Raw genomic sequence first — 11,962 nt, 5'->3', positions numbered from 1 at the left:
TGGCATAAAATTCCACAATTACTACGGAGCTTCATGTGTTGCTCCTTTATAAAGGCTTTAAGATACCTAATATTAGCACTTGATTATAACCCGACATCCTATACTGTAGAGAGAAAATATTTCTCCTTTCAAAGGAGCCATTTCTTATTTATTCAAGTTTCTCCACTTTCTGGACAAAAGTCTTCCCTTGAGAATGGAGTGTTCTGCTTTGTGCTCTGTGGCAGGAAATTAAACTCCTAATTAACTAACAACAAAGAAGACAAGTAAAACCTTTCTAGGATACTGCAGATTGGAAAAGGCACCACAAAGGTAGCCAAAAAGCTCAACAAGCAGTAACAACAAAGCAGTCACCTTGTCTTGCCTAAAGGAGAACTGAAAAGACCACAGGCTTGCCCAAACAGAAGTCTAAGGGACAATAAGGAATGCAAAATGCAGAAATAAGTTTGGAAGAACATTTAATCTAATAATAGGATGAAAAATAAAATATGCGTAAAAACAGCAGAAACAGGAAAATGTCTAGAGATTTGTATGATAATTGGATCAAAACATTGTTTAAAAAAGGATAAATGGAAAGTCTTCAAGTCAGACTGAAAAGGGTGAGAGTCACAACAACAGCAACTCTTCCAACTTTGCTTGCAGGATGCTTTGGATATCACAACAACTTTTTGCCATTGGAAGCAAATGCCAAATTACAGCACTAGGTTTGCCAAATAAACATTTCAAGCATCAGGAAATTCTCTGAGCTTCAGACTCAATATGAACTGGGATATCATTTTGGAAAACATCTCCAGCCCAATGTATGTTACCCTGGGATCAACAAGAGTCACAAGCTATAGTTTTTTTTAAAAAAAAAAAGTCAGAATACATGATTGATTTAAAAAAATTTTTTTTAAAAAAGTTTGACAAATGTTCAATTGGACTTCTATATTAGTTTGCCCAATAGTTATATTCATTTAGCCAGTTCTTAGAGATCCTTAGCTGGAAGTTAATCTAGAAAATGATTGCAGAGTTAGCATAGTTAACATTTTGAATGAGTAAATCAAAGCATAGGTACAGCATAATATTGATTAATGTGTACACATGGAATTGGCAACCTTTTTAGGGCTAACTATACTTCCTTCTACATATAGGAAATCCCAGGACAAATGCAAGGGGACAAGATTGCTCAATATCATGGTCACCCATCACTCAGGGAACATCTTTCTAGGCTAGAATAATATCCTATGAAATAATTTAAATCTTAATTTCCACCACATGGCTATGATATGAAAAAAAAAGATATTGTTTCCATAATGATCCTCTGCTGAATTTAAAGACATGTTTTTCTTCTGTTTTTGGCTTCTGTACCAATGTTAGATGCTCCCCAAAGGCAAGGTGAACATACTGTATGAGCCAAGTTTTGTGACTAATAGTTGATAGTCCAATGTTCCTTGTAGTTCTAGAATCCTGTAGTTACCTTTTACTGATCCTAGAAAGATCCGTTAGACAGACCTAACCATTTTAAGATGTAGTTGGCTGTGATTCAGTCACTATGTAAAGATTAATTAGGGTCTCATAATTTTATTGAAAGAGATCCAAGCCAACTTTTCCCCTTTTTTCAGATTCATGTTTTGCCTCTCTTCATTACCTCAGATCAAGGCATGCTTTCAGTCCAAGATATTTCCATAAGGAGATGGTGATGAGAGAGATCTTTCTATGGTCCATGGTCTGAGAATGCTGTCAGTTTCAGCCCATTGCAGTTGTGACATGCAGAGTGAGAAGGGGTGAATGTGGCCCACCAGTCATGCGTGTCTATTTCAAATTTTCCCAATAACATTTTTGTACAGATTAGGGGGTATTACTTGGACAGTTTTTGCCAATTAAAACAACCATTGAAATGACTACAAGTGTTTTCATTGGCAAAATCCGATCCGTCTTCTTATAGTTTAAATGAAGAAACATTAATTTGATTTACTATGAAAAGCTGTATTTCTTATAGGAGCATGTCATTTTTATTTTGGTGTTTCAAATTGACCCATCCATTTAACTGATGGTTTCCCAAAGACTGAAAATCTTTTTAAACAAAAAAATGTGGAAGTAAAATATACTTCTAAAAATGGAAAGCAAGAAACAGTATTTTAATAGGAGACAATTGTATTTTAATTCTTGTCAATAAAATTCTTAAAGAAACAGTGGATTAAAAAGCTTCCCATTCAATGTCTATATCCACTCAAAAATATCCAGTCTTAGTCATAATTGATTGCCTTAATGTATTTCTAAAACTATCATTTGTTAATAAAAATGTTAAAAAATATCTTCTTTCATGCAAATATTTTGCATTATATTCACAATATAGTTTACTCCTCTTGTGTCCTTGCCCTTGATTCTTTATCTTAGGTTTTTTTTTTTTACTACAAGGAATTGATCCAATTGGCTACCAATAGATGGCAATAGACATACAACCTGAAGATGATGAAAAATAGTACCCCAAACACCTTGGGGTCTTGGTAACACCAGACTGGGAACTTTGCACTTTAAGAAACATGGACAGGATTTGAGAGAATCATTTTCCCTCCAATTAGCATAGAAAAATATTTTCTTTTTCCTTTCATTTTTCTCTCTCTTCTTTTGTTTTATCCAGTTATTGTACTGAGAAAAAGCACTATTTGTTAAAAAAAATCTTTTCCCCATAAAATGAAGGTTACTCTGTTCTTAAGCAAATGAAAGCTGTCATCGATCAAGTCTTGGGAAATACAGTACCTGGAAGTTGTTGAATAACCAAATTATGAATACAGTGTAATTTAGCAAGCATGCATTAAGCTAACTTGTTTTTCCTATAGTATGATAGAAAATACACTCCATTACCTATATTGTAATAAGATTCCATTGAACCCATAACTGGATTTCTGGGGTTCATTATTTGCCTTGGAAATTCACTGTGATTTCAATTTGCATCAGTTTATGCCACTGTGCTCTTTCTTGATGCAGAATTTTCCCAGTGTAAAGGGTTGAAATACTGTGCAAAATTGTTGGCTCAGGTTCCCACTGAACTTAGAAATGGCTTAAATTTATATTAAGCAACACAAAATGAGTCTCATTTTAATAAGCAGTAAACAATTTTACTCATCAGAGATAGCTTTATAAATTCCATTGATAGTTCAGATTATTTCCAAAGAAATGTCTATGGATTCTCAGTCATCCAGGTCATAGTTGTCCCAAAGTTGCTTTTTCAAGAGGCAACTGGTCATTCTGGTGAAAGTCCAGCCTCTTGAAAAAGCACCTTTGGGATATTTCCAGAGAAATATTCAGTGGTGGGTTGCCTCCGGTTCGGTCCTGTTCTACAGAACTGGTAGTAAAACTGGCGGGAGGCTCCGTCCACCCGTCATGACATCATCACAGGCGATCTGCGCATGCACAGAAGTGCACGCATGCACCCAAGCAAAGTGAGTGAGCGAACGTGCTCCCGTTGCAAACCAGTAGTAAAGGTAAGTAGAACCCACCCTTGGAAATATTCCTATGCGTGCGTCCTAGCTGACAGTTTCCAGAATGTGACATCAAAAACAAAACAACATAAATTATAATCTTAAATGTAAATACATGTTTGTAGACTACAGGCCAATTTATCCTGTGCTTCAACATTGGCCTGATAACAATAGCAAGAGCACTTAGACATATGTACTGCTTCACAGTGCTTTACAGCCCTCTCTAAGAGGTTTATAGAGTCAGCATATTGTCCCCAATAATATGGGTCCTCATTTTACCAAGGTGGAAAGATTGAGTCAAGCTTGAGCCAGTCAGAATTGAACTCCTGGCAGTGAGCAGAGTTAGCCTGCAATACTACATTCTAACCACTGTGCCATCATGGCTCTTGGTGGCACAGGGTACTGGTTTCCTAGGATAAACTTCCTGCTTCAGATGAAGGGAAGTAAAGCTTATGGCTTAAGTGTCACATAACTCTCTGTATAGTTTCTGAACTATAGTTCCTTTTATTAGATATAGGGAGTATATGAATGAATTGAAGTCGTTTATATAAATCCTGTACCATAATCAGCTTGACCACTTCTGAACGTCCTTTCATCCACAAATATTAATATTTGTTATTTTAGGTCGTTTAATAGCAGGAAGCATAATTCTGCTCTATCTTTTAAGAAGAAAACTGAGATGTAATCAATTTAGACTAGGTGGTAAACATGTTTGGATTACTTATTTAGGCTGAAGTTTGGGGCCACTGATTCATAAAATAGCTTGATTAGACTCAGGCCAAATGGGAGGCTAAATCAATTTAACCTGGACATGAATTAAACATAAAGTTCCTGGCACTGAAGCTTTCTATCTGCCATTCAGTAAAATGTGTATGCAAGTGTCCATTACTTTTCTAACTAAGGGAAATATTTTAGAAATGAAAAAGAAAAAATAACTAATGAAAATAATTAATGTGCATTTAGCTTTCAAAAGCTACATAGCTATAAAAATTGTTATAGCCTTGAAAAGAACAGACCAAACTTCTCTGCAAGGATTACACATTATCTGTGGAATTTTCTTGCACCTTAAAACATTTTTAGAGGTTGATAAACTATGCAGAATGGAAACTTCTCTTATTGTGATGATTCACAGAGCTTCACCTTGTTTTCTCAAGCTGTTCCCAGGATGAATATTGATCTTTAGTCTAATTGAAACACATGGAAGGAATTCAGAGTCTTGTCCATTTCTCCAGTAGTATATCTTTATAAAGCAAGCAACTGTGTTTAATTTTGCAGCTCAGGGAAAAGATAGTTTGTTTCTTGCCTATGAAGGGAAGGGAAAAGCAATAGGTCAGACAGAAGAAACAGTACACATAATTTTATCTCAATTAAGTAGTGGCAGCTGGTAATCTTTGCAATCTCCCTCCCTCTTTCTCTCAGTCACCTGTTCATTTAGCGACTATTTTGCTTAAAGTCTGAATCACCAGAATCAATTGTGGTCACTAAAGAAGAACTGCTTGTACTTTTGTTCTCTAGGCTTGCTGATGTGGAGCGGTAATCCCTTTCTTTAGAATTTCAAAGTACTTTTCTGGCCCTTTCCTTTAACCCTAATCATAAAAAATTGCCTTGATGACAATGAATGATTTTGCCTCTGGACCCTGGGATAACAATTGAGGGTGGTCAACAGATACGGTCAAGATGACAGTCACAATGATGCAACCAAAGTTCCACCTGGTTTTTTATGTCTAGAGATAAAGTATCAATAATTTTTTTTACCTTTAGAAATAGATAAATTAGATGTCAGGGTTCCAAGTAACACCCCCAACATAACAAGACTCCGAAGCTTGAAATTCCTCAAAGTTCCATTTTATTAGAGATGTCATATTGGCACATCTGGGAAAACCCGAATCTGAAAGTTTCCAGGTTTCCCCCATTCAAAGGAAAGTCCAAGTTCCTGCCCAGTACCCACAAGTTCATCACATGGTCCAATCAAAGTGCTGTCCCAACTGGAAATGCCTCCCAGTTCCAGCCCTTCAGGTGCAGGGCAAGATGCCCTTGACTCTCTGAGAAAGGAATTTTATTATGACTATATATCACCCTTGCTCCATACAATCCCCCCTCCCAGTTTCCCACAGTAGTAAATGTGGCAGGCCTGAAGATCCAATGCAAAAGATGGCTTCCAGGCCTGACATTAGAACTATGTATAGTATAGAATTTTAGGCAACAAGAAAATATCTTTCCCATAATATTACTGGAAGCCCCTCTCTCCCACAAAACAAAGATGCACTTTATGTCCATCACTTAATTTATCTATCATGTTTTAGGTCAGTGCCGATGAATTTTGTCCTTCTGTTGTCAACTTCGAAACAACTTCGGCCGAAGCCATATTTCCTTCCGCTTTGTTTCTTAGTTGCCACTCTTGAGGGGAGGGTGGGCATTAGAAAGAACTGGAATGTAGTGCCTGAGTCCACTAGACAAAACATCGACCAGACACAGGGTGTGAACCAAGATCATGGCAACAAACATCTGCTGAGACCGAGGGGAAGCTACTGCTGGACTGATTGGTTAAGGTGACCCAAGACACCTGAGGGAAATTTCTATTCTTTTTATTACTCCGAAGCGTGGGAAATAGAGCTAGCTGATACAATGTACTCAATAAAAGGTCTTTCAAGTCTGAATGGAGCTTCTGAATCCTTATTCAATTGGGTTCATTGCTCAGAACCATGACATTTGTACAGTAGTGGGATTCAAGTAATTTAACAACCGGTTCTCTGGCCTAATGATTTCTTCCAACAACCAGTTTGCCAAACTGCCCAGAAAGTTAACAACCGGTTCTCCCAAAGTGGTGCGAACTGGCTGAATCCCACCACTGCATCTGTATCACACAGCACTGATGGAAAAGAAAGATGCAGAAAAGATAAAACAATTTCACTATTAAAAACTTCGATTTGTTAAATGTACGAACTATTTTATTTCAAGATGTCTCTTTCTCGATAAGCAAACATCCATGATCTTTTTTTCCAGGCTGATAGCTGTATAGCTATCTGATAGCATTTGAAGGTATGTTGTAAATGTGCTATGGTCTTGCAAAATGGCTGCTTAGAGAGATTTTTCTAATTCACAAAATGGCTGCCATGTGTGGGACATATTCAAATGCAAAGTATGAATTTAACAGCATACTATTTGCTGCCCTCAAAAAATAAGACATAATATTCTTGCTTACCTTTATCCTTTTCCTGGGTAATTGTGCATATTTCCAAATAAACCATTTCTTAAGTTGCCTAAGGCCCCAGACATTTTGTGGGGGGGGGGGGTGAGGATGGTGTTGGAGGTTATTATTCTGCTTTACAGCATTCCATCTATTTGTTTTTTTAATGAAAATAAGTCAGGTGGGTTAAAGAATTGGGAAGGGTGAAACAGAGTCAATTATGGCCCAATTGCTATGTTGGATTTCCTAGCTATAAAATATTGGGACCTGAGAATTTTCCATAGATGATCACCAATATGGTCAGGAACTTACCACAAATATTTAAGCTTTTTTTTTTTTTTTTTTGCCTTTCAGGCTTCTGGCTTTGGGTTAAAGAAAAGAATATGCAACATCAGGCAGAGAAATTAAGCCATGTACGTTGCTCTTGCTAAGAAAAACAGCAGGGAGTTCCAATGGATACCTTTGATGTCAGAAGAAAATTACTTGTTGGTGAAACAGAAATTATCTCACTTAAATAGTATTTTTCCTGAGCTATGTTCTCAAAAACCAGCACTGTTCTGTCCAAAAAAGAGAGAAATTGAGAGAGATTATTTGGCACCCAGATGTTCTTCTCATGTTTCTAACACATCCGTCCCAGCGGTAAAGAATATTCTTGCAAAACATTTTCTGGATAACTGTATTGTTAATCCATTAATGAGGTAAAGAGATGGGCAACATTTTATATATAGAAGCTGTTCAATATATTTTTTTTAAAAAAGAAAGGAATGTGGATGTAACTTTAGAGGTCACAATGGGAAAGTCCGGGCTACTGAAGTCATTCCATTTCCACATCAAACCAGCTAATTTTAGAACTTTCATTCTCTACATTTCCACAGATTTAGGACTCACTTGGTTAAAGTTAGCTCAATTGTTTAACTCAATTGGTTAATGTTAGCTACAGTTTCCTGAAGGTTTTTGTTTCAAGTATTATTGATGCATAGTCAAGACAGTGCACCTACACTGATGTAAATAGAATCAATAATTTCACTGTGATCAGTAGGAGTTACTCATAAACTTGTATAGGCTAAAACTGAACTCACTAAAGTAAACTCAGCAGACAATAACTCAGAGATCTACAAAGCAGGGATGGGAGTAAGTGACCAACTCTGCATTGTGACATTATGAAATAAACACTATCCCATATGTATTCCCATGCAACCTTGCAGTACAAATAAGAATGGGTGGAGTTTGCAGCCTTTATTGATTTTAAGGCAACTTTTGATAATATCTTAGAATTCTAATTCATGGAAAGTGCTGCTGACCTAATTACTGTACTAAAATTTACCTTGTTACCCCGAAAATAAGACCCTGTCTTATATTTTTTTGAATCCTGAAATAAGCGCTTGGCCTTATTAACATGCACTCAAAAGCCCAATTGGGCTTATTATCAGAGGATGTCTTATTTTGGGGGAAACAGGGTAGCTTGATAGATTCAAGTCCATCTCAGTGTCAATATTCTGTTTACTCTATTCCACATCAAGACTTATTTCTGACTCGATTATTTTTTAGTTTTTTGTCCTGAAAGGAATACAATACAGATTTATTTATAATTTCTGAACAGTCCTATGTTACACTGCCAATTTTTTTTAAAAAAGAGAACACTCTAATATTTTAAAATATCATTTAAACACATCATTATTACAAGACTTTTGTTTTATCAAATAGATGAAACAAAATGTCAAGAATTGTTAGAGACAAAGAGAGTTTCAGTAAAGTTAAGGAATGTATGGGATTGATTTAAGGCATTTCTTTCTGGTTGTGTGATCGCTTTTGCCACTTGGAAAAAGATGAAATCGAAGTTGGAATGTGAAAAGTTGGAAAATATGGTTAAGCAATTCTTGAATAATTATGCAAGACAACATTGAAAGAATCATATAATATTTTTATTTTTTATATTAGAATAGAGTTTAATCATCCTTATGCACTTGACACTGAACATTACTTAAAATGTATTAAACAAGACTTTTTAGAGCAAGGGGAAAACTATTGGCTTCCAGATTGAAACATTCTTGGCAAACTAATATCATTCCTTAAGTATTTACAGGGTTACGTATGCTGCAGATCAATACCAGTATTGAAAGTAGTGGCACGAGAAGTGGGAAAATATTGCTCTTTGCTAACTACTTCTCTGATTCCATTGACTATTCCATGTGATAAGAGACCTGGGGGTACAGTGAGATAGACCAGCATGAAGGAACCAGGTTTTCTCATTGTTAAAAGTAGAATGGTCCTGAGAAACAGTGCCCAGAGAAACAATGCCCAAGGGGATTGCCCAAGGCAGTCAAAGCACCAATGGGAATTGGGAAGATCCTGTCCCTGAACATATCATCACCATCTTCACAGACAAAGTATCATCAACCACATAAAGGGTGATGTTGGAATCTGAAACTAAGTTCACTTAGTGATAATTTTAAAACCAGATCAGATCACTATAACTTTAGTTTGCCTGTGGGCCAGGGTACGACAGGTGATATCTTGAGGACATGACCTACAAAAATGTTCCTGGGACATCTTCTTGTTGCGGTTAGGAAGGCATGACATCAATCAACAAATTATGTGTTCCATTTTAGCTAGAAAAGGAGGCATTGTTTCAAATATTTGATTGGTTTATACATAAGAATACAGTCATCCACTGATAAATAAGTGCATTTTGTTTTAGAACAAATTGTTTCTCTCATAATTCGCTTAAATGTGTTTCTAATGGCATAGGCCTTTCTTGTTTTTCTGATTCTTGTTTTTCGCTTTGCTTGGTTTTTTTTTTTAAAAAAAATGTTAAAACAGGAAAAACACAGAGGAAGAAGGCTTTGTGAGTCCAGAGAATATTTGAAAGACTAGCTTTTCTGAATATGTTCCTTCTCAGGACAGTGATCTGCCCTGCTGTTAAATGAAAGAACTTCTTCATTCTTGAACAGGTTCCCTTAGACAAATGTGTAAGCATTATTAAAGTCCATCTGGTATTTTTTCCAAGGTAGCCCTTTCTCCTTCACTGCCTCCTCTCTCAACTTTGATTCAAACATTTGCTGCTGAAGCACACGTTTTGTGGAAGTAAAGCATTACCAAATATATCTAGTCTTCCGCCTCTAGTTTTTTAAATTTCATTTGAAAAATCACCAGATGTTGGTGATGACAGGCAAGCCAATCAAAAAGCAACAAAAGATGGGGGCGAAGAAAACCAAGGCTGCCAACAGCTGGATTCATAGAGGAAAGTTTTGCAGATATTAGTCAATTAGTGTAAAAGAGATGCTGTCAGTTTAAACAGAACATTAAATGCTTCACTGTCTGTGACTTATCCTAGGAAAATATTATTCCTAGCCAGATAGTCTTCTCTTTCTCTCACTCTACTTTAGTCTCTCTCTCTTGACTAACTTTTTTTTATCTGTGGTACTAATCTAACCTTGGATTATTGAATTAAGGAAGGTGGTGGAATTGTCATACCAGCAACTATTTTTCCTTCTTCATCTTTCATACTTGGAACTATCTTTCCCCATTAGTAAGATACGATAAAGTTCTCCTTTCTCTAAACCTAAAATTAGAAACTGCAATTCATTGAGAGTCTTGAATATACTTTGTAGGGAGTCACTCTTCTTCCTTGCTTGGGACTCAAAAGGGGGGCAGAATTTGTGAATGGAAACATGTGCAAATTTTTCTGGAATGAGGATCATGTTGGCCTTTAAATATGTTTGAAGCCACACTCCAAGAAGGAGTACATAAGTGATGCCAGAGTGTTATAGTGATTAAGGAGTTGAATTCACACCCAGTGAATCCAGGTTCAAGACTACCCTAGGTCATGGAAAGTCACAGCTTGACTTTGGGCCAATCACTTTCAGCCCAACTTACCTCCACAATATTGCTTGGAGTTCTATATAAACTATCTTGATCTCTTAAAGGAAGGCATTGATGTAAAGGTAAGAAATAAATAAATAAGTGAAGGCAACAGATGTTGTCTTCTTGCTATGTAAAAGGCTTGCAGGAGAGAGGCTGGAATCATAGGAGGTGATTATTCCTGTTTGTTTATCCTTGCAAAGTGAATTCTGCTTTATGATCAGATGATAATTGACTGATTGTGTGCAAATCTAATATAATATCATAAATTGGGGGAGGATGACTATTCATACCAAAAAGCCCCTGCTTTTTACAGGAAAAGATCTGTTTTTTTACAATTTCTGGAATGCAACAATGAGGGCACTAGCCTAATATCTGGAGGCTGCAATTGAAAGAAAGTATTACCTACAAGTCTACATATCTAAGTGCACAATTCAATTCATTTGCACAATTCAACTCAAATTCACTGCATTTGGAAACTCATTAGAAATGCACCAAATGCAGATACATATCTACATATCTACATATCTAAGTGCACAATTCAATTCATTTGCACAATTCAACTCAAATTCACTGCATTTGGAAACTCATTGGAAACACACCAAATGCAGATGCTATCTTCACTGCACTGTTGGTTACAAAATGTATTTCCAAATACAAATCCAGATGTAGCTCCAGATGGATAACATTCTACAGTCAGTTGCATACCTGGACTTGTAGCCAATTTAACCTGACACACAGAATGCTGCAAAGAAAGTACTGTATATTGCTATTCCAGTTAGTCTTGAGTAGCTTTAGATATTAAATGTGAACAATATGCAACTATCTCACATTCATGGTTCATATTCAGCTTAATATCTTCACTCAAGTCCTTCTCAATATATAAGCGCACCAGCGTGCCTACCGTCCCTGTCCTAATATTCCTTTTTACTTACTCTTTTCATGTATTCACATTATGTTTATACTTTTACCTGTTATCTTATATATGCTTGACAAATAAACTTATGATTATGATTATGATTATATTCTTTCAAGTCATGGATCTTCCATTTTCTGTATATGCCGTTAGCTATGTTTCATCTCAGCAAAGTACTTTGTTCCAAGGAGTTATTACATAATGCCTTGAAAAGGCACAGAAATTATGTTAATCGTGTCCTCAAGAAATTGCATCACCCTAGAGGCTTGTTTAGCAGTTTCAATACCCCAAAGAGGTTTCTGAATATATCCTAATTCTACACAAAAACATCTTCTGGCTACTGGAGAATCCAGATGACATCTCAGAGTAATGAATTGAAATCATGTAGCTGCTTCACTTTTGAAACAAGGTGTGTTTATGGAGTCACTTGACTCCACAAAGCAGTTTTGAACAAGAATAATTCAAAGTTTTATACATTTGATAAGGATGACAATGAGTATTTTAACATTGGATTAAATCTATTTACCTGTTGCCTTT

This window comes from Pantherophis guttatus, chromosome 1 (genome assembly GCF_059756535.1).
Source record: "Pantherophis guttatus breed Tessera chromosome 1, ASM5975653v1, whole genome shotgun sequence".
Lineage (NCBI taxonomy): Eukaryota > Metazoa > Chordata > Lepidosauria > Squamata > Colubridae > Pantherophis > Pantherophis guttatus.
This window is presented reverse-complemented; position numbering follows the sequence as displayed.